General features: G+C 34.4%; 1 protein-coding gene across 3 annotated transcripts in view; it reads left to right on the top strand.

The window, feature by feature from the left end:
• Nucleotides 1-22,550, top strand: part of HDX (highly divergent homeobox) — a 206,775-nt gene that overhangs the window by 65,816 nt on the left and 118,409 nt on the right. The window lies entirely within an intron of this gene.

Raw genomic sequence — 22,550 nt, 5'->3', positions numbered from 1 at the left:
GATTCATGTCAGAGAGTGTTTTGCCTATGTTCTCCTCTAGGAGTTTTATAGTTTCTGGTCTTACATTTAGATCTTTAATCCGTTTTGAGTTTATTTTTGTGTATGGTGTTAGAAAGTGTTCGAGTTTCATTCTTTTACAAGTGGTTGACCAGTTTTCCCAGCACCACTTTTTGAAGAAGTTGTCTTTTTCTTATTATATATCCTTGCCTCCTTTGTCAAAGATAAGGTGTCCTTAGGTTCGTGGATTTATCTCTGGGCTTTCTATTCTGTTCCATTGATCTATATTTCTGTCTTTGTGAGAGTACCATACTGTCTTGATGACTGTGGCTTTGTAGTATAGTCTGAAGTCAGGCATGTTGATTCCTCCAGTTCCATTCTTCTTTCTCAAGATTATTTTGGCTATTCGAGGTTTTTTGTATTTCCATACAAATTGTGGAATTATTTGTTCTAGTTCTGTGAAAAATACCGTTGGTAGCTTGATAGGGATTGCATTGAATCTATAGATTGCTTTGGGTAGAATAGCCATTTTGACAATATTGATTCTTCCAATCCATGAACACGGTATATTTCTCCATCTGTTTGTGTCCTCTTTGATTTCTTTCATCAGTGTTTTATAGTTTTCTATGTATAGGTCTTTAGTTTCTTTAGGTAGATGTACTCCTAAGTATTTTATTCTTTTTGTTGCAATGGTGAATGATATTGTTTCCTTAATTTCTCTTTCTGTTTTTTCATTGTTAGTGTATGGGAATGCAAGGGATTTCTGTGTGTTAATTTTATATTCTGCAACTTTACTATACTCGTTGATCAGCTCTAATAATTTTCTGGTAGAGTCTTTAGGGTTTTCTATGTAAAGGATCATGTCATCTGCCAGCAGGGAGTGTTTCACTTCTTCTTTTCCTATCTGGATTCCTTTTACTTCTTTTTCTTCTCTGATTGCTGTTGCCAAAACTTCCAACACTATGTTGAATAGTAGTGGTGAGAATGGACACCCTTGTCTTGTTCCTGATTTCAGGGGAAATGTTTTCAAATTTTCATCATTGAGGGTGATGCTTGCTGTAGATTTGTCATATATAGCTTTTATTATGTTGAGGTATGTTCCTTTTAATCCTGCTTTCTGGAGAGTTTTAATCATAAATAAGTGTTTAATTTTGTCAAAAGCTTTTATTGTGTATTGAGTAGGATAACGTTCCTTAGATCTATAGTGAGTCTGTTGTAGACAGCTTAGAGTTGAATCCTCCTTTTTATCCATTTTTTTAACCTGTCTTTTATTAATAATTTGGGAAGTCAATCCATTTACATGTAATTACTGAGAGTGAAAGACTTACTAGTGTCCCTTGTGTTACATACTTTCTGAAAGTCTTATATATTTTTGTCCTTTATTTCATCAATTACTACCTTCTTTTCTGTTTAACTGTCTTTTTAATAGTAACTTTTTTGGTTCCTTCCTGATTCCCTTGTGTGTGTATGTATGTGTATATATATATATACATATTTCCCTTGTGTTTCCCGTGAGGGTTACATACATAATGTCTTAAAATTATAGCAATCTATTTAAAATTGATAGTAATTTAACTTCAGTTGCATACAAAGATTTTAATCCTTAACAGCTCTGTCATACCACTTTAATGACATCACAAATTACATTTTTATATATTGAGTATATATTGAGTACCAGTTAATGTGGATTTGTAGTTATTTTACTCCTTCATCTATAAATTCATTTAGAAAAATAAAAAGTGGAATTACAAACCAAGCATTACAGTATTACTGGTTTTTATATTTGTCCGTGTGTTTACCTTTCCTGGAGAAAGTTATAATTTCATATGGCTTCAATTTAATGTTTACTGTTTTTTCATCTCAACTTGAATGACTTCCTTTACCATTTCTTGCAGAGAAAATTTAGTGGTAATAAATTGACTCAATTTATATTTATCTGGAAATGTTTTGATTTCTCCTTCATTATGGAAGGACTGTTTCCTAAATATACAATAGTCAGTTGGTAATTTTTTTTTTATTTTATCACTTTAAATATATTCTTCAACTTCCTTCTTAGCTACAAACTTTTTGCTTTAAAATCCTCTGATAATCTTATTAAGAATCCCCTTTGTATGATGAGTCCACTTTCACTGTTTCCAATAATCATTCCTTGTCCTTATCTCTTGACAGTTTGATTATAATGTGTCTCTGTGTGGAATTCTTTACATTTATCCTACTTGGATTTTGTTTGTTTGTTTGTTTTAAGTTCTTGGATATGTATAACAATGACTTTTCTCAGATTTGAAAAGTTTGATTCAAATCATTTCTCTGACTCTTTGTCTTTATCTTTTCCTTCCAAGACTTCTATACTGTATATATTGTCTGCTTGTTGATGTCCCATTTGTCTCACAGGACTTGTTCACCTTTTCAAGAATTCTTTTAACTTTTTTGTTCCTAAATCTTCGTAATATCAAAGATCCTCTTTTCAAGTTCAGTGATCTTCTCTTTTATCTTCTTTTGAAATCTTTCAATGAATTTTTCAGTTCATTTATAGTATTTTCAGCTTCAAAATTTCTGTTTGATTCCTTTTGTAATTTCTGTCTCTTTGTTGATATCCTCATTTTGCACATATATTTTCACTCTGATTGCTTTCTTCTCTTTATGCTTTTTTCTTAAGTTCATTGAACATATTTAAAATAATTGTTTTAAAGTATTTGCCTAGTAATTCCAATGTCCATGTTTCTTCAGGGACATTTTTCTGGACATTTATTTTATTCTTTTGAATGACTGATGTATTACTATTTCTTTGCATGTTTTGTGACTTTTTAAATTGGGCAATTGAACAAATAGTCACCTCCCCAAGTCTTTGCCGCCTGTCTTCACATTTGAAGACCTTCACTAATTAGTCTGGTGTAATGGCTTAAGGTCATTGTAAGCTTTTCTTGGGCATGTGTCTCCTCTGGTCCTGTGTGCGTGCTTTGTGCTGATTTCCCTCTGTACATGGCTAAATTTAAATATTTTTATTTCCCAAAGAGTCTCATTTTCGTTTCTCTTAGACCCTTGGAAGGTCCAGTGTATGCATCAATAATCTCTTTCTTGTTATTTTTTTGAGTCTTTCCTGCTGCTTCCTGCCACTTTCCCTAGCCTGAGATCTGAGCTATGCCACTCTTCACTGTGTGACTCCAACTTAGGAGCTAAAGAGATGAATCTCTCAAGCAGCCCAAAGTCAGGTTAGAATGTTGTAAGTTCACTCTATTCTGTTCTCTTTAGTTCACCTAAGGGGACTGGTGACCAAATCAACACTTTCTGTGATCCATGTCATGCCACACAAGGAAGAGAGTGCAATATTTTTTAAATGCCATGAAATTTCCTACTTTTTTGTGTGCTCCTGCAGGTAATCGGTCATGATTGACTCTTTGCAACACAATGAGCTGTAGCTCACCAGGGTCCTCTGTCCATGAGATTTTCCTGGCAAAAATACTGGAGTGAGTTGCCATTTCCTTCTCCATGCGATCTTCCCAACCCAGGGATTGAACCCGTGTCTCCTGCGTCTCCTGCATTGCAGGCGGATTCTTAATGTGGCTCTTTCTTGATTTTTTCTTTGTTTGATTGCTGTAAAATCTTGAACTAATTTCTAGAGCTACCATGATGTTGTTCTTTTCAATTTCTGTTAATTTAATATTTCCAGGGTAAGGGAATGTGACTCTAAATCTGCTTACTCCATCTTGTTGTTGTCTTTGCTGTTTGTCTTTTAAATTACATAGTAAATATATCAGTACATAAACTACTATCAGCAATAAACTATCAGGGTGTTTGATGTCTTTTAAGTGCCTATCTTTTGGTTCAGCAAGGACCCATATGCAAAGCAAAGACAGGAAACCATGATTCATGTTAAGAATGCTAGTCCAAAGCAGAGAATATTGTAGCTTGATAAAAGCTATAAATCTTTTGCTGTTTTTTTTAAAAGAAATTTATCTTTGAATATACATGTAATAAAACTGTTAATTTCAGTTGTATATATATAGAGAGAGAACTTAAATATAAATCTGACAATTTGTTTTCTAAAGTTAGTAAAGAATGCTTATATTTACTCAATTATTTTTTTGCATATGAAACATTAAGATAAAATTTTAATATATTTTAGAAGGCAAAATTTCAAAGGATAGAGATATATATTTCTATACTCCCCAGGGCCTTGGAATTAAAACACATATTAATTTATATTTTTTTTACTATATCCCTCCATTATTTTTAACAGGCAATATCTCTAAAATCAGTATGGTAAAACCAGATTTGTTATGTCATCTGTGAGTACTTTTATAATTCCACTGGAGTGTCTTGGAATTCAAGTTTCCCTGATCTTAATCTCTTGTAGTTTGTGAACTTTCAACTACTAAAATTACATAGTAAAAACAACAACAACAAAAAACAAATAGCACTTTGGTTGTCAACTGCAAGAATTTGTCAGGCTAGTAAACTTCTCTAAACACTAATTTCATATGACTTAATAGAGAAAAAATCCATATGCTTAAAAAATGTGTTAGTTGTTTGGCCAAAAGTTGTAATTAAAATTTCAAATGTAAAGATTATTTACTTCCTGATAGCTTTTCTACACTTGTTAGAGAGAAAAGAGGGAAATATTTTATTTCTTTTCTTCATTGCTCCAGGACACATTATTCTCAGTCAGAAACAACTTATTCCCTTCCTCTCAACTGCCTACCCTGTATTTCCACTCATGGCCTTTGTTGAATTTTGGCAAGTGAAGCTAGTAAACAATAAAGGAACAAGTTAATTTGATCAATTAGTATATATTTATTGATTGCATATTGCATGCCCAGCAGTGTCCTCCATGCTCTATATCTCATAATTGAAAAATGTCTAGGAAGCCCTGCTGATTATAGCAAAATTCTTGACAGGTTTTAATGTTCAACTAATAGCAAAGCAACTGATGGAAAGCTAAAACATTACTTTGTGAATTACTTACTGCTGAAGTTTACTGAGAGGTATGGTTATTATCTGAATGTTTGAGATAATCAAATTTTATATAAGCACATGTTAATTAATAATATACTTAATTTTCTGGCTTATCTAAATTATAGTATATTTCAGATAGGAATTTTGTTACACCAATGGATTCTGGATTCTTTACCAGCTGAGCCACCAGCAGAGGCATATGTAAGGTCTAAATGGCATATAATTAAATATGATGAAAATTCCTTAAAATATTCCTTAAGTCACCCATAAAAGTAACTATGTGCATGCTTTCTTGTGGACATATAACTATGTATATTAATGTATATATATAATTTATAACTAATATTCTGATATATGGTATCTGTTTTAAGTATGAGAAAGATTGTTGTTGTTCCAATTGCTAAGTCATGTCTGACTCTGAAGCCTCACGGTATGCAGCACACCAGGCTTTCCTGTCTTTCACTATCTCCCAAAGTTTGCTCAAACTCATGTCCATTGAGTTGGTGGTCATGCTGTCCGGCCATCTCATCCTCTGTCATCCTCTTCTCCTCCTGCCCTCAATCTTTCTCAGCATCAGGGTCTTTTCCAATGAGTTGACTCTTCAGATCTGATGGCCAAAGTACTAAAGCTTCAGCTTCAGCATCAGTCCTTCCATTAAGATTGACTGGTTTGATCTCCTTGCTGCCCAAGGGACTCTCAAGGGTCTTCTCCAGCACCACAATTTGAAAGCATCATTTCTTTGGCACTCAGCTTTCTTTATGGCTATACTGTTGAAGACTAGCTTAAAGGATTTTGAACATAATCTTACTATCATGCAAAATGAGTACAATCACATGGCAGTTTGAACATCCTTTGGCATTACCTTTCTTTGAAATTGGAATGAAAACTGACTTTTTCCAGTCCTGTGGTCACTGCTAAGTTTTCCAAATTTGCTGACTCATTGAGGGCAGAACTTTAACAACATCATCTTTTAGGATTTAAATAGCTCAGAGAAAGATAAGTGTTTTATAGTTAGATTCACAAATCTTAGCTATCTGTATGATGTGACTCCATTTTACATTCAAATTAGTGTGTTATATACTTTAGGGTATCCACTCTTAGCCAAGAGAAGCAGATTTCCAACATTAGGCACTTTCTTACATTCACATTCAAAGTTGTAACTCTCCAATTCTACATTAGTTTGAGCAGGGCAGCCATTTGTGGAGAGAGTTTTATGATGACCATTAAAAGACTATTTCAGTAATCTCCAGATTGTTTAGTTTTCTTGTATCCCATGCACAAGACCTTTTTTAGAAATATGTTTTATATTTCTCTTCTCAATTTTCACCTCTTCTAACCTTGTTCCAAGCCTGGATTATCTCTCGCCTAAATTATTGTAAAAGTTTCCATACTTAATTCAGTATACTTAATTATATACATTTAATCACATTAACCATCCTTATGTGTAGAACTACAATTCTCAACATATAATTTATCTGCTTAGAAACTTTCAATGACTCCTTATTTTCTACAGAATTAGATATACACGTACTTTGGCATTAATACACTCCACAAAGTGACCTTAACTCCCTTTCTAGATCTACATAAATTGATCATCCCCAAACTCACCCTATCCTTTTATAACGGCAGTGTTCATGCCGTTCTTTCCCCCATGGAATGTTTTTTTATTTCTATCAAAATTTTGCTCATCTTTTAACATTCAGCTGAGATAAAAGTCCACGAGTGATGCAATTTTGCCATATCTTAAACTCCTACTGCACTTCATTTATTGTACCTCCCTTGTGTCATTTAGCAGTTTTCTTTGTATTACAGTCATTCATGCACATGTCTTATCTTTACCTCTAAAATTATAATTCTTCCCCCCAGGAAACTATGTTTTACATTTCTTGTAGCACCTATAACAGCACCTAGTACAGAGATGCTTGATAAATATTTGAACAGAATTCAAATTAGTTACCTTGGAAAGTTATATATACTTATGTCAGTTTCAATAATGCTCTACTTGTCAAAAGTTTTTGAAGTTCTTTTACAGTTGCTTTAAGGTCCTGTGGGATTCTTTTCAGTGCTTTCAGTGTTGACAAACCTTCATCATTTGAGGGAAAACTTGATTTTGGAAAATAGAATTCATTCTGAGCCACATTTAGTGAATAATATGGATGTTTGATCTGAGCTGTTATATTTTTAGTTAAACAAAAGGAATATGATTGAGACAGAATATCTGGATGAGTCATGAACTAGCAAATTAAAAAAAAAAATCCCAAGGTGCTTTCAATAATGTGGCATCATTGTAATGACTTTATGACTTTCTAAATTTTTTACTTTGAAACACACTGTACTCATTTGGATATGTAAGTTCTAATATGTTTGTTAAAACAGTCTTGTCTTCTTGTGGATTCATTTTACAATTTTCAAAGCCAGAGTGCTGAAAACTGTTTTTGGAACTTCAATATCACTTAAATGGGAAGTATATTATCCGACTCATTTGAAATACTGTATTTTATAGCTTCTTATGAGGGAGAAACCTTGTCATCACTAATGCACCAAAGAAATCTTTCCAAATTTGAGAGAAACGTTTATACAGTACTATGATTTTTAAAAAACCTACAAATTAGCTACTATGCTTGGCCGTTCCTGAGTTCTAGCAGAAACATAAGGAACTGAAGAATTTATACGAAATAAGAGTAAAGGGTAGTTAAATACAGAATTTTAGTATCACGTAATTGTTGTCACAGAATTATAAAGCAAAAAATGACCCTTCATCTTTTCCTGAATCACATGTAATATATAATATTTGAATGCTAAGGTGCATATTGGAGTTTTCCATTTTCTGGGTTACATTCAAGTGATTTAATCAAGAAACCACATTTTATATTCTTTTTTATTTAATTTTTAGTTTTTAAACTTTTTGTTTTGCATTGATGTATAGCCAATTAGCAATCTTATAATAGTTTCAGGTCAACAGTGAAGGGATTCAGCCATACATACCCATATATACTTTCTCCTTCAAGCCCCCTTCTATCCAGGCTGCCACATAACATTGAGCAGAGTTCCATAAACTATGTAGTAGGTTATTGTTGGTTATCCTTTTAAAATATAGCAGTGTACATATATCCATCCCAAACTCCCTAACTATCCCTTCCCCTCATTTTTCTCCCAGCAACCATAAATTTGTTCCCTAAGCCTGTGACTCTCTTTCTGTTTTGTAAGTTCATTTGTATTATTTCTTTTAGATTCCACATATAAGCGATGTCATATGATATTTTTACTTCTCCGTCTGACTTACTTCACTCAGTGTGACACTCTCTATGTTTATCCATGTTGCTGAAAATGACATTATTTCATTTTTTAATGGCTAAGTAATATTACATAGTATATATGTACCACATCTTCTTTACCCATTCCTCTGTCAGTGGACATTTAGGTTGATTCCTTGTTTTGGCTATTGTAAACAGTGCTGCAGTGAACATTGGGGTGCACTATATCCTTTCAGATCATGCTTTACTCTGGATCTATGCCCATGAATGGGACTGCAGGTTCATATGGTAGTTTTACTTTAGTTTTTTTAAGGAGCCTCCGTGCTGTTCTCTATGGCAACTGTACAAATTTACATTCTCACCAACAGTCTAGGAGGGTTCCCTTCTTACCACACCCTCTCCAGAGTTTGTTGTTTGTGGATTTTTTGATGAGAGCTATTTTGATTGGTGTGAAGTGATATTTCATTGCAGTTTTGATCTGCATTTCTCTAATAATTAGTGATGTTGAACATCTGTTCTTTGGCCATCTATATGTCTTCTTTGGAGAAACGTCTATTTAGGTCTTCTGCCCATTTGTTGATTAGGTTGTTTGCTGTGATGCTGTTGAGCATCATGAACTTTCCCAGTTGCTCAGTGGTAAAGAATCTGCCTGACAATGCAGGAGATGCAGAAGACGCAGGTTCGATCTTGGAGTCAGGAAGATCCTCTGGAGAAGGAAATGACAACCCACTTCAGTATCCTTGCTAAAAAATTTCCATAGACAGAGGAGCCTGGCAGGCTATAGTCCATGGGGTCACAAAGAGTCAGACACTGTTGAGCATGCATGCATGCATGCACACAGGCATGTGTCATGAACTGTTTTTAAATTTTGGAAACTAATCCTTTGTCAGTCACATCACTTGAAAAGATTTTCTCTCAATCTGTGGTTGTCTTTTTCTCTATTGTTTCCTTTGCTGTGGAAAAGCTTTTGAGTTTAAGAAGGTGCTACTACTTTTTTTTGTTTTTATTTTCATTATTCTTGGATGTTGTTATTCTTGGAGGCTATCAAAAAAGATATTGCTGTGCTTTACGTCAGAGAGTGTTCTTCCTATGTATTCTCTAGGAGTTTTATAGTGTTTGGTCTCACAATTAGTTATTTAACCCATTTCAGACTTATTTTTATGAGTGGTGTTAAATAATGATCTAATTTCATTTTTTAAAGCATGTAGTTGTCCAATTTTCCCAGCACCATTTTTTTAAGAGACACTTTCCAACATTGTGTAGTCTTCCGTCCTTTGTCACAGATTAATTAAGCATAGGTTAATGGGCTTATTTCTGGGTTTTCTATCCTGTTCCACTGATCTATTTTTGTGCCAGTACCATACAGTTTCGATGACTGTAGCTTTGTAGTATAGTCTGAAGTCAGGGAGCCTGATTCCTCCAACTCCATTTTTTTTTCTCAAGATTGCTTTGGTTATTTTGTGTCTTTTGTATCTCCTTACAAGTTATGAGATATTTTGTTCTAGCTCTGTAAAAAATGCCATTGGTAATTTGATAAGGATTGCATTGAATCTGTGGATTGTCTTGGGTGGTATAGTCATTTTGACAATATTGATTCTTCCAATATACAAAAATGATATATATTTTCATCTGTCTGTGTCTTCTTCAATTTCTTTCATCAGCATTATTTTGTTTTTGGGAGTGCAGGTACTTTGTCTCCTTAGGTAGGTTTATTCTGAAGTATTTCATTATTTTCGACATGATGACAAATGGAATTGTTTGTTGAATTTCTCTTTCTGATCTTTCATTGTTAGTGTATAGAAATGCAAGATTTTTGTGTGTAATTTTGCAACCTTCAACTTTGCCAGGTTCATTAATGAATTCTAATAATTTTCTGGTGGTATCTTTAGGATTTTCTATGTATAGCATCATATCATCTGCAAACAGTGGCAGTTTAAATTCTTTTTTTTTCATATTTAGATTCCATTTACTTTTTATTCTCTGATTGCTATAGCTAGGACTTCCAAAACTATGTTGAATAGAAGTGACAAGTGTGGACATCCTTATCTTTTCCTGATCTTAGTGGAAATGCTTTCAGTTTTTCCCTATTGAGTTTGATGTTAGCTGTAGGTTTGTTGTATATTGCTTTTATTTTGTTGAGGTATATTTTCTCTATGCCCAGTTTCTGGAGAGTTTTTATCATAAATGTGTGCTGAATTTTGTCAGGAGTATTTTCTGCATCTATTGAGATGATCATATAGCTTTATTCTTTAATTTATTGATATGGTATATCACATTGATTGATTTGCAGATACTGAAAATCCTTGCATCCCTGGAATGAATCCTACTTGGTCACAAGAATGATCTTTTAAATGTATTGTTGGATTTAGATTACTATATATTTTGTTGAGGATTTTTGCATTTTTGTGCATCAGTGATGTTGGCCTGAAATTTTTATTTTTTGTGGTATCTTGGTCTGGTTTTGGTGTCAGGGTGATGGTGGCCTCATAGAATGAGTTTGAAAGTTTTCCTTCCTCTGTAATTTTTTTTAGAATAGTTTCAGAAAGATAGGTATTTACTTTCTGTATATATTTGATAGAACTTGACTATGATGCCATCAGGTCCTGGACTTTTGTTTGATGGGAGTTTTCAAAATCACAATTTCAATTTAAGTGCTTGTGATTTGTCAGTTCACATTTTCTATTTCTTCCTGGTTCAGTCTTGGGAGACTGTACCTTTCTAAACATTTGACTGTTTCTTCCAGAGTGTCCAATTTCCTGGCATTCAGTTGCTCATAGCAGTCTCAGTTGATCCTCTGTATTTCTGTGGATTCATTTGTAAATACTTTTTCACTACTACTTTTACTGACTTGAGTCCTCTCCTTTATTATTATTTTTTTTTCTTGAACAGCCTAGCTAAAGGTTTATCAATTTTGTTTAACTTTTCAAAGAACCAGCTTTTGGTTCCATTGATCTTGGCAATTGTTTTCTTAGTCTCTATTTCATTTATTTCTCTCTGATCTTTGTAATTTCTTTCCTTTTAATAACTTTAGGTTTTGTTTGTTCTTCTTTCCCTAGTTATTTCAGGTGTAAGGTTAGGTTTTCTACTTGAGATTTTTCTTGTTTCTTGAGGTAAGACTGTATTGCTATAAACTTCTCTCTTAGAACTGCTTTTGCTGTATCCCATAGGTTTTGGACCATTGTGCTTTTGTTTTCCTTTGTCTTTAGGTATTTACTGTTTTCCTCTTTGATTTCTTCAATGATGCATTGGTTGTTTAGTATTAATAGCATATTGTTTAGCCACCATGTGTTTCTGTTTCTTACAGTTTTTTTTTTCCTTGTGGTTTATTTCTTTTTGTTTTTAATTTATTTATTTTAATTGGAGGTTAATTGCTTTACAATATTATAGTATTTTTTGCCATACATTGATATGAAACAGCCATGGGTGTACATCTATCTGTTCCCCATCCTGAACCCTCCTCGCACTTCCCTCCCCATCTATTCCCTCAGGGTCATTCCAGTGCACCAGCCCTGAGCACCCTGTCTCATGCATTGAACCTGAACTAGCGATCCGTTTCATATATGATACTATACATGTTTCGGATTTTTGCATCTATGTTCATCAGTTATATTGGCATGTAGTTTTCTTTTTCTGTGGCATCTTTGTCACGTTTTGGTATTAGGGTGATGGTGGCCTCATAGAATGAGTCTGGAAGTCTCCATTCCTCTGCAGTTTTCTGGAGGAGATTGAGTAGGATAGTTAGTTAGTTAGTAGTTAGCTAGATAGATAGTAGTTAGCTCTCCTCTAAATTTTTGGTAGAATTCAGCTGTGAAGCCGTCTGGTCCTGGGCTTTTGCTTGTTGGGAGTTTTCCGATTACAGTGTCAATTTCCGTGCTTGTGATGGATCTGTTAAAATTTTCTATTTCTTCCTGGTTCAGTCTTGGAAAGTTATCCTTTTCTAAGAATTCGACCACTTCTTCCAAGATGTCCATTTTATTAATTATTAATTGTCCACTTTATTAGGCATATATTTGCTGATAGTAGTCTTTTATGATCCTTTGTATTTCTGTGTTGTATTTTGTGATCTGTCCATTTTCATTTCTAATTTTGCTGATTTGATTTTTCACCCTTTGTTTCTCGATGAATCTGGCTAATGATTTGTCAATTTTATTTATCTTCTCAAAGAACCAGCTTTTGGCTTTGCTGATTTTTGCTATGGTCTCTTGTGTTTCTTTTGCATTTATTTGTGCCCTAATTTTTAAGATTTCTTTCCTTCTACTAACCCTGGGGTTCTTCATTTCTTCCTTTTCAAGTTGCTTTAGGTGTAGAGTTAGGTTATTTATTTGGCTTTTTTCTTGTTTCCTGAGGTAAGCCTGTATTACTATGAACCTTCCCCTTAGCACTGCTTTTACAGTGCCCCATAGGCTTTGGGTTGTTGTCTTTTCATTTTCATTTGTTTCTGTGAAGATTTTTACTTATTTTTTTATTTCTTCTGTGATTTGTTTGTTATTCAGCAGTGTGTTGTTCAGCCTCCATATGTTGGAATTTTTTAAAGTTTTTCTACTGTAATTGACATCTAATCTTACTTCATTGTGGTCAGAAAAGATGCTTGGAATGATTTCAATTTTTTGAATTTACCAAGGCTAGATTTATGGTCCAGGATGTGATCTATCCTGGAGAAGGTTCCCTGTGCACTTGAGAAAAAGCTGAAATCCCTTGTTTTGGGGTGAAATGTCATATAGATATCAATTAGGTCTAACTGGCTTATTGTATCATTTAAAGTTTGTGTTTCCTCGTTAATTTTCTGTTCAGTTGATCTATCCATAGGTGTGAGTGGGGTATTAAAGTCTCCCACTATTATTGTGTTATTGTTAATTTCCCCTTTCAGACTTGTTGCCATTTGTCTTACATATTGCGGTGCTCTTATGTTGGGTGCATATATATTTATAATTGTTGTATCTTCTTCTTGGATTGATCCTTTGATTGGATGGGGAGGGAGGCAGGATGGAGGTTCAGGATGGGGAACAAATATACACTCATGGAAGATTCATGTCAATGTATGGCAAAACAAATACAATATTTTAAAGTAAAAAATAAATAAATAAATAAAACTAAAAAAAAATGATAATATATATGTTTCACTGCTATTCTTCCAAATCATCCCACCCTCGCCTTCTCCCACAGAGTCAAAAACACAGTTCTATACATCTGTGTCTCTTTTGCTGTCACCCATATAGGGTTGTTACCATCTTTCTAAATTCTGTAGATATGCATTAGTATACTGTATTGGTGTTTTTCTTTTTGACTTACTTCAGTCTGTATAATAGGCTCCAGTTTCATCCACCTCATTAGAACTGCTTCAAATGTATTCTTTTTAATGGTTAAGTAATATTCTATTGTGTATATGTACCACAGCTTTCTTATCTATTCCTCTGTCAATGGACATCTAGATTGCTTCCATGTCGTGGCTATTATAAACAGTGTTGTGGTGAATATTGGGGTACATGTGTGTCTTTCAATTCTGGTTTCCTCAGTGTGTATGTCCAGCAGTAGGATTGCTGGGTCATATGGCAGTTCTATTTCCAGTTTTTAAAGGAATCTCCACACTATTCTCCATAGTGACTGTACTAGTTTGCATTCCCACCAACAGTGTAAGATAGTTTTCTTTTCTCCACACCCGCTCCAGCATTTATTGTTTGTAGACTTTTGGATAGCAGCCATTTTGACTGGAGTGAGATGGTACCTCACTGTGGTTTTGATTTGCATTTCTCTAATAATGAGTGATGTTGAGCACCTTTTCATGTGTTTGTTAGCCATCTGTATGTCTTCTTTGGAGAAATGTCTGTGTAGTTCTTTGGCTCATGTTTTGATTGGGTCGTTTATCTTTCTGGAATTGAGCTGATGGTGCTTCTTGTATATTTTTGAGATTAATTCTTTGTCAGTTGCTTCACTTGCTATTATTTTCCCCCATTCTGAAGGCTGCCTTTTCACCTTGTTTATAGTTAACTTCGTTGTGCAAAATCTTTTAAGTTTAATTATGCTCTGTTTGTTTATTTTTGCTTTTATTTCCATTACTCTGGGAGGTGAGTAATAGAGGATCTTGTTGTCATTTATGTCAGAGAGTGTTTTGCCTATGTTTTCCTCTAGTAGTTTTACAGCTTCTGATCTTACATTTAGATCTTTAATCCATTTTGAGTTTATTTTTATGCATGGTGTTAGAAAGTATTCAAGTTTCATCCTTTTACAGGTGGATGACCAGTTTTCCCAGTACTACTTGTTTAGTGATTGTCTTTTCTCCATTGTATATCCTTGCCTCCTTTGTCAAAGTTAAGGTGTCCATAGGTGCATGAATTTATCTCTGGACTTTCTATTTTGTTCCATTGATATATATTTCTGTCTTTGTGCCAGTACCATACTGTCTTGATGAGTGTGGCATTGTAGTAGAGCCTGAAGTCGGCAGGTTGATTCCTCCAGATCCTTTCTTCTTTCTCAAGATGCATTACTTGTTTGAGGTTATTTGTATTTCCATACAAATTTTGAAATTCTTTGTTCTAGTTCTCTGAAAAATACTGTTGGTAGGTTGATAGGAATTGCTTTGAATGTCTAGATTGCTTTGGGTAGTGTATTCATTTTCACTATATTGATTCTTCCAATCCATGAACATGGTATATTTCTCCATTTATTTGTGTCATCTTTGATTTCTTCCATCAGTGTTTTATAGCTTTCTATATATAGGTCCTTTGCTTTTTTAGGTCTATTTATTCTTAAGTATTTTATTCTTTTCGTTGTGATGGTGAATGGAATTATTTCCTTAATTTCTCTTTCTGTTTTCTCATTGTTAGTGTATAGGAATGCAAGGGGTTTCTCTGGGTTAATTTTATATATCTTGCAACGTTACTATATTCATTGCTTAGCTCTAGTAATTTTCTGGTGGAGTCTTTAGGGTTTTCTATGTAGAGGATCATGTCATCTGCAAACAGTGAGAGTTTTTCATCTTCTTTACCAATCTGGATTCTTTTTATTCCTTTTTCTTCTCTGATTTCTGTGGTTAAAACTTCCAAAACTATATTGAATAGTAGTGGTGACAGTGGGCACCCTTGTCTTTTTCCTGACTTTAGGGGAAATGCTTTCAATTTTTCTCCATTGAGGACAATGTTTGCTGTGGGTTTGTCATATATAGCTTTTATTATGTTGACATATGTTCCTTCTCTTCCTGCTTTCTGGAGGTTCCTTATCATACATGGATGTTGAATTTCGTCAAAGGCTTTCTCTGCATCTTTTGAGATAATCATACGGTATTTGTCTTCCAATTTGTTATTGTGATGTATTACATTCATTGATTTGTGTATGTTAAAGAATTCTTGCATTCCTGGGATAAAGCCCACTTGGTCATGCTGTATGATCTTTTTAAATATTGTTGAATTCTGTTTTCTAGAATTTTGTTAAGGATTTTTTCATCTATGTTCATCAGTGATAGTGACTTGCAGTTTTCCTTTTATTGTGGCATCTTTGTCTGGTTTTGGTATTAGGTTGATGGTGGCTTCGTAAAATGAGTTTGGAAGTTTAACTTCCTCTGCAATTTTCTGGAAGAGTTTGAGTAGGATAGGTGATAGCTGTTCTCCAAACTTTTTGTAGAATTCATGTGTGAAGCCGACTGGTCCTGGGGTTTGTTTGCTGATAGATTTCCTATTAAAGTTTTGATTTCTGTGCTTGTGATGGGTCTCTTAAAATTTTCTATTTCTTCCTGGTTTAGTTTTGGAAAGTTATGCATTTCTAAGAATTTGTCCGTTTGTTCTAAGCTCTCCATTTTATTAGTTATTTGTTGTCCACTTTATTAGGCATATAGTTGCTGATAGTAGTCTCTTATGACCTTTGTATTTCTGTGTTGTCTGTTGTGATCTCTCCATTTTCATTTTTAATTTTGTTGGTTTGATTCTTCTCCCTTTGTTTCTTGATGAGTCAGGCTAATGGTTTGTCTATTTTATTCATCTTCTCAAAGAATGAGTGTTTAGTTTAGTTTTGTTTTGTTTTGTTTTTTGCTATGGTCTCTTTTGTTTCTTTTGCTTTTATTTGTGCCCTAATTTTTATGATTTCTTTCCTTTTACTAACGCTGAGGTTCTTCATTTCTTCCTTTTCTAGCTGCTTTAGGTGTAGAGTTAGGTTATTTATTTGACTTTTTTTCTTGTTTCTCGAGGTAAACTTATATTACTATGAACCTTCCCCTTAGCACCATTTTACTGAGTCCCATAGGTTTTTGGTTGTTGTGTTTTCATTTTCATTCATTTCTTTGCATATTTTGATTTCTATTTTGATTTGTTGATTATTCAGATGTGTGCTGCTTAGCCTCCATATGTTGGAATTTTTAATAATTTTTTCCCCTGTAGTTGACATCTAATCTTACTTTATTGTGATCAGAAAAGATGCTTGGAAAGATTTCACCTTTTTTGTATTTAGCAAGACTGTATTTATGGCCCAGGATGTGATCTATCCTGGAGAAGGTACCATATGCACTTGAGAAAAAGATGAAATTCCTTGTTTTAGGGTCAAATGTCCTATAGATATCAATTAGGTCTAACTGGTCCATTGTATCATTTAAAGTTTGTGTTTCCTTGTTAATTTTCTGTTTAGTTGATCAATCCATAGGTGTGAGTGTGGTATCAAAATCTTCCACCAATACTGTGGGATTTTACTATTATTATTGTGGGATTTTACTAATAATTTTAATAGTGCTGTTAATTTCCCTTTTCATAATTGTTAGCATTTGCCTTACATATATATTTATAATTATATGTCTTCTTCTTGGATTGATCCTTTGATCATTATGAAGTGTCCTACTTTGTCTTTTATCTCAGCCTTTATTTCAAAGTCTATTCTATCTGATATGAGTATTGCTATTCCTGCTTTCTTTTGGTCTCCATTTGCATGAAATATTTTTTCCAGCCCTTCACTTTCAATCTGTATGTGTCCCTTGTTTTGAGGTGGGTCTCTTGTAGGTAGCATATATAGGGATCTTATTTTTGTATCCATTCAGCCAGTCTTTGTCTTTTGGTTGGAGCTTTCAACCCATTTACATTTAAGGTAATTATTGATAAGCATGATCCCGTTGCAATTTACTTTCTTTTGGGTTCCAGTTTATACACCTTTTCTGTGTTTCCTGTCTAGAGAAGATCCTTTAGCATTTGTTGAAGAGCTGGTTTTGTGGTGCTGAATATTATCAGATTTTGCTTGTCTGTAAACCTTCTGATTTCTCCTTCATATTAGAATGAGATCCTTGCTGGGTACAGTAATTTGAGCTTTAGGTTCTTTTCTTTCATCACTTTAAGTATGTCTTGCCATTCCCTTCTGGCCTGAAGAGTTTCCATTGAAAGATAAGCTGTTATCCTTATGGGAATCCCCTTGTGTGTTATTTGTTGTTTTTCCCTTGCTGCTTTTAACATTTGCTGTTTGTATTTGATTTTTGTTAATATGATTAATATGTGTCTTGGGGTGTTTCACCTTGGGTTTATCCTGTTTGGGACTCTCTGGGTTTCATGGACTTGAGTGGCTATTTCCTTCTCCACGTTTGGAAAGTTTTCAACTATTATCTCCTGAAGTATTTTCTCATGGCCTTTCTTTTTGTCTTCTTCTTCTGGGACTCCTGTGATTCGAATGTTGGGGCGTTTGACGTTGTTCCAAAGGTCTCTGAGATTGTCCTCATTTCCTTTAATTCTTTTCTTTTTTCCTCTCTGCTTCATTTATTTCTATTCTGCTTCATTGTATCTTCCACCTCACTTATCCTATCTTCTGCTTCAGTTATTCTACTATTGGTTCCCTCCAGTGTGTTTTTTTATCTCATTTATTGCATTATTCATTATTGATTGACTCTTCTTTATTTCTTCTAAATTCTTGTTAAACGTTTCTTGCATCTTCTCAATCCTTGACTCCAGGCCATTTATCTGTAACTCCATTTTGTTTTCGAGATTTTGGATCATTTTTACTGTCATTATATTGAATTCTTTTTCAGGTAGACTCTCTATCTCCTCTTTTGTTTGGTTTTGTGAGCATTTATCATGTTCCTTTACCTACTGAATATTTCTGTGCCTTTTCGTCTTGCTTATATTGCTGTGTTTGGGGTGACCTTTCTGTATTCTGGCAGTTTGTGGTTCCTCTGTATTGTGGAGGTTCCTCCCTGCAGGTGGGGTTGGACAAGTGACTTGCCAAGGTTTCCTGTTTAGGGAAGCTTGTGTCAGTGTTCTGGTGGGTGGAGCTGGATTGCTTCTCTCTGGAGTGCAATGAAGTGTCCAGTAGTGAGTTTTTAGATGTCTATGGGTTTGGTGTGACTTTGGGCAGCCTGCATATTAAAGCTCAGGTCTATGTTCCTATGTTGCTGGAGAATTTGCGTGGTATGTCTTGTTCTGAAACTTGTTGGCTCTTGGGTGGAGCTTGGTTTCAGTGTAGGTATGGAGGCTTTTGGATGAACTCTTATCTATTAATGTTCCATGGAGTCAGGAGTTCTCTGGTGGTCTCAGGTTTTGGATGTAAGCCTCTTGCCTCTGGTTTTCAGTCTTGATCTTACAGTAGCCTCAAGTCGTCTCCATTCCTACAGCACTGATGATAAAACATCGCCTTTCAAAGACAATGGGCTGCCTTTCTGAGTGCCTGTTTTCCTTTGCCCGTGTTTGGAAGTTGTTTTGTGGAATTTGCTCAGCATTCAAATGATGTTTCGATGAATTTGTGGAGGAGAAAGTGGTCTCTCCATTCTATTCCTCCACTATCTTAGGACCGCCATCTTGTAGTTTTTTTCTAATCTCATAACATTTTGATGAGACAACATGCTTGATGTGTTTTAAATTTTCTTCAATTTGCCGAAGTTTGTCTTGTGGTCCAGCATGTGGTCATTCCTGGAGAATGTTCCATATGCACTTTAGGAGAATGCTGCTTTGGGGTGGAATGCTCTATAATTATCAGTTAAGTCCATCCACTCTAAAGTGTCATTTAAGCCGGTGTTTCTCTATTAGTTTCTGTGTGGATGATGTGTCCACTGATGAAAGTGGAGAGTTGAAGTCTCCCACTACTATTGTATTACTGTTGATTTCTCCCTTTACTCTTGTTTGTATTTGCCTTACATTTTGAGGTGCACCTATGTTGGATGTATATATATTTGTAATTTTTATATCTTTTTGATTTGAATACTTGATCATCATGTAGTGTCCTTGTCTCTGTAAGTCTTTTTTAAATCTATTTTGTCTGATATGAGTATTGCTATTCCAGCTTTCTTTTGATTTTAATTTGCATTGAATACCTTCTCTTATCCGCTTACTTTCAGTCTGTAAGTGTCTCTAGGTCTGAGGTGGGTCTCGGCATATACATGTGTCTTGTTTTTGTATCCACCCAACCACTCTATGTCTTTTGGTTGGTTGGTACATTTAATCCGTTTACATTTAAAGTAATTATTTATATGTATGACCTTATTACCATTTCTTAATTGTTTTGGGTTTATTTTTTGTAGGTTTTTTCCTTGTCTTGTGTTTCCTGCCTAAACAGGTTCCTTTGGTATTTGTTGTATAGCTGATTTGCTGGTGCTGAATTCTCTTAACTTTTGCTTGTCTGGAAAGCTTTTGATTTCTCCATCAAATCTGAGTGTGAGCCTTGCTGCATCAAGTATTTTTAATTGTAGGCTTTCCACTTTCATCATTTTAAATATATCATGTCATTCCCTTCTGGCTTGTAGAGTTTTTTGTTCAGAAATTACCTGATAATCTTATGGCAGTTTCTTTGATATTATTTTTTGTTTTTCCCTTGTTACTTTTAAATTTTTATCTTTGTCTTTAATTTTTGTCAGTTTGATTACTATGTGTCCTGGTGTATTCCTCCTTTGGTTTATCCTGCCTGGGACTCTGCAGTTCTCGGACTTGGTTGATTATTTCCTTTCCCATGTTTGGGAAATTTTCAGCTATTATCTCACCAAATATTTTTTTCTTTCCTTTCTCTCTTTTCTCTTTCTGGGACCCCTAAAATGCAAATGCTGGTGTGTTTAATGTGGTTCCAGAGGTCTCTTAGTCTGTTTCCATTTTTTTTTTTTCATTCTTTTCTTCTATGTTCTATTTTGCAGCAGTGGTTTCCACCATTCTATCATCCAAGTCACTTATCTGTTCTTCTGCCTTAATTATTCTGCTATTGATTCATTCTAGTGTATTGTTTTTTTTTTTTTTTTTTTCTGTGTGTTTGTTCTTTAGGTCTTCTAGGTCTTGATAACCATTTCTTGCATCTTCTCTGTTATTTTTCCAAGATCCTGGATCATCTTCACTATCATCATTATGAACTTTTTTTCTGGAAGGTTGCCAATTTCCAGTTCATTCAGTTGTTTTTCTGGTGTTTTATCTTGATCCTTCATCTGGGATATAATCTGCCATCTCATTCTGATTAGCTTTATGTGATTGTTATTTTCATTATGGAGGCTGTAACACTGTAGTTCTTACTTCTTCTGTCTGCCCTCTTGTGAATCTACATTTTATATTCTTAATTGTATAAGGTCCATGTTTAATTCAGTTACCTTATTTATTATATATATCATTTGTTTCACATTAATTTTTGAGTTCAGTTCAGTTCAGTCGCTCAGTCATGTCTGACTCTTTGCGACTCCATGAACTGCAGCACACCAGGCCTCCCTTTCCATCACCAACACCCAGAGTTTACCCAAACTCTTGTCCATTGAGTCAGTGATGCCATATAACCATCTCATCCTCTGTAATCCCCTTCTCCTCCTGCCTTCAATCTTTCCCAGCATCAGGGTCTTTTCACATGACTCAGCTCTTCTCATCAGGTGGCCAAAGTATTGGAGTTTCAGCTTCAACATCAGTCCTTCCAATGAACACTCAGGACTGATCTCCTTTAGGATGGACTGGTTGGATCTCTCTGCAGTCCAAGGGACTTTCAAGAGTCTTCTCCAACACCACAGTTGAAAAGCATCGATTCTTTGACACTCAGCTTTCTTTATAGTCCAACTCTCACATACATACATGACTACTGAAAAAATCACAACCTTGACTAGACGGACCTTTGTTGACAAAGTAATGTCTCTGCTTTTTAATATGCTGTCTAGGTTGGTCATAACTTTCCTTCCTTTCGAGTAGTTACTAGTTTATGAGGGAGGTGTAACTCATTTGGTTTAACATATTTTTTCCAGCAACTTAACATAATGAGTTTTAAAATATCCTCAGTTATAGATAAAATTACATATACATATATCCAGTTGGATATCTCCATTTTTTCAAGAGTATATTATATGACTATTTTAGCAGATGTACCTCCTTCATTGAGACTAGCAATCAATTTATTTTGCAAACATTGTATCTTATACCAAGTATTAGTTATAAGATAAGAAGATATAGCTTTTGAATTATTTTTCTGTAAAAGTTTTTAATTCTCAATTCACCATTAAAAATATCAATTATTCAAACCTTCTCATGCCCTCAAGCATTTGAGTTATCTGCTATTATACTTTAATGGGATTTTAACTTGAGTAAAATTTTCCTTACAAGTATTATTTGGAGTTTATATAATTTATAACCAGTTCTTAGCATATTAATGTATTTTAAGTCAAAGTAAAATGGCAAGTCTGATAGCCAAGGACAGTAATCATTTACCTGGTATTTCAATAATATTACTTTGCAATTTACCTTGACTGTTTGAGCATCACTTCTTATAAATAAGCATAATAGATTCATTGATCATCACTAAATATAATTTATCAAAACCAAAAAATGTTTTATTGAATACCAAATTCCTTCACCACTACCACTTAGAAAGGCTGATTTGTCAGTCTCTTGAGAACCATATGTTTGGGAGGGAAGGAGAGAGCAAGTGGAGTTTTGAGTACTCCCCAATCCTTGTATGTCTTAGGAAAAGGTATGGTTAAGTATAGGCTAACCAGAGTCATTGCTCTCAGAAACATTTTGGTCTCTGGAATCACTCCCCAGAATCCTATGAGAGTAGCATCTATCTCCTTATGTGGCAATGCTGTCGTAATATGGTGTTACTAGATATTCACCTTAGCAGTTTCTACTTAAAAAGGGCCTTGCAATTATGTAAGATTAATAAAGGTAGAGAGCCAATATATAGTACAATGACTGTAGGTAATTATTTGATGATTGTAACTCATTTATTACACAGGCCAATTAAGTTTTATTATAATAATTTTATTGTCCATAAATTTCCAAACCATATTTCCAGGCCCAAAAAAACGTCCTTAAAATTTTCTTAAATTTTCAGAGGAACTGCACTACTTTTTGAATTTTTCCATGAAGGAAGGCCTTTTAAATCTCTTGTTTTCAATAAGGTAACAGCATTTGTCCACATAGGGGATATGCTCTGAATGCAGACCTATCT

This window comes from Muntiacus reevesi, chromosome X (genome assembly GCF_963930625.1).
Source record: "Muntiacus reevesi chromosome X, mMunRee1.1, whole genome shotgun sequence".
Taxonomy (NCBI): domain Eukaryota; kingdom Metazoa; phylum Chordata; class Mammalia; order Artiodactyla; family Cervidae; genus Muntiacus; species Muntiacus reevesi.
Note: the sequence above shows the minus strand (reverse complement) of the source record. Positions and strands in the feature narration are given on the sequence as shown.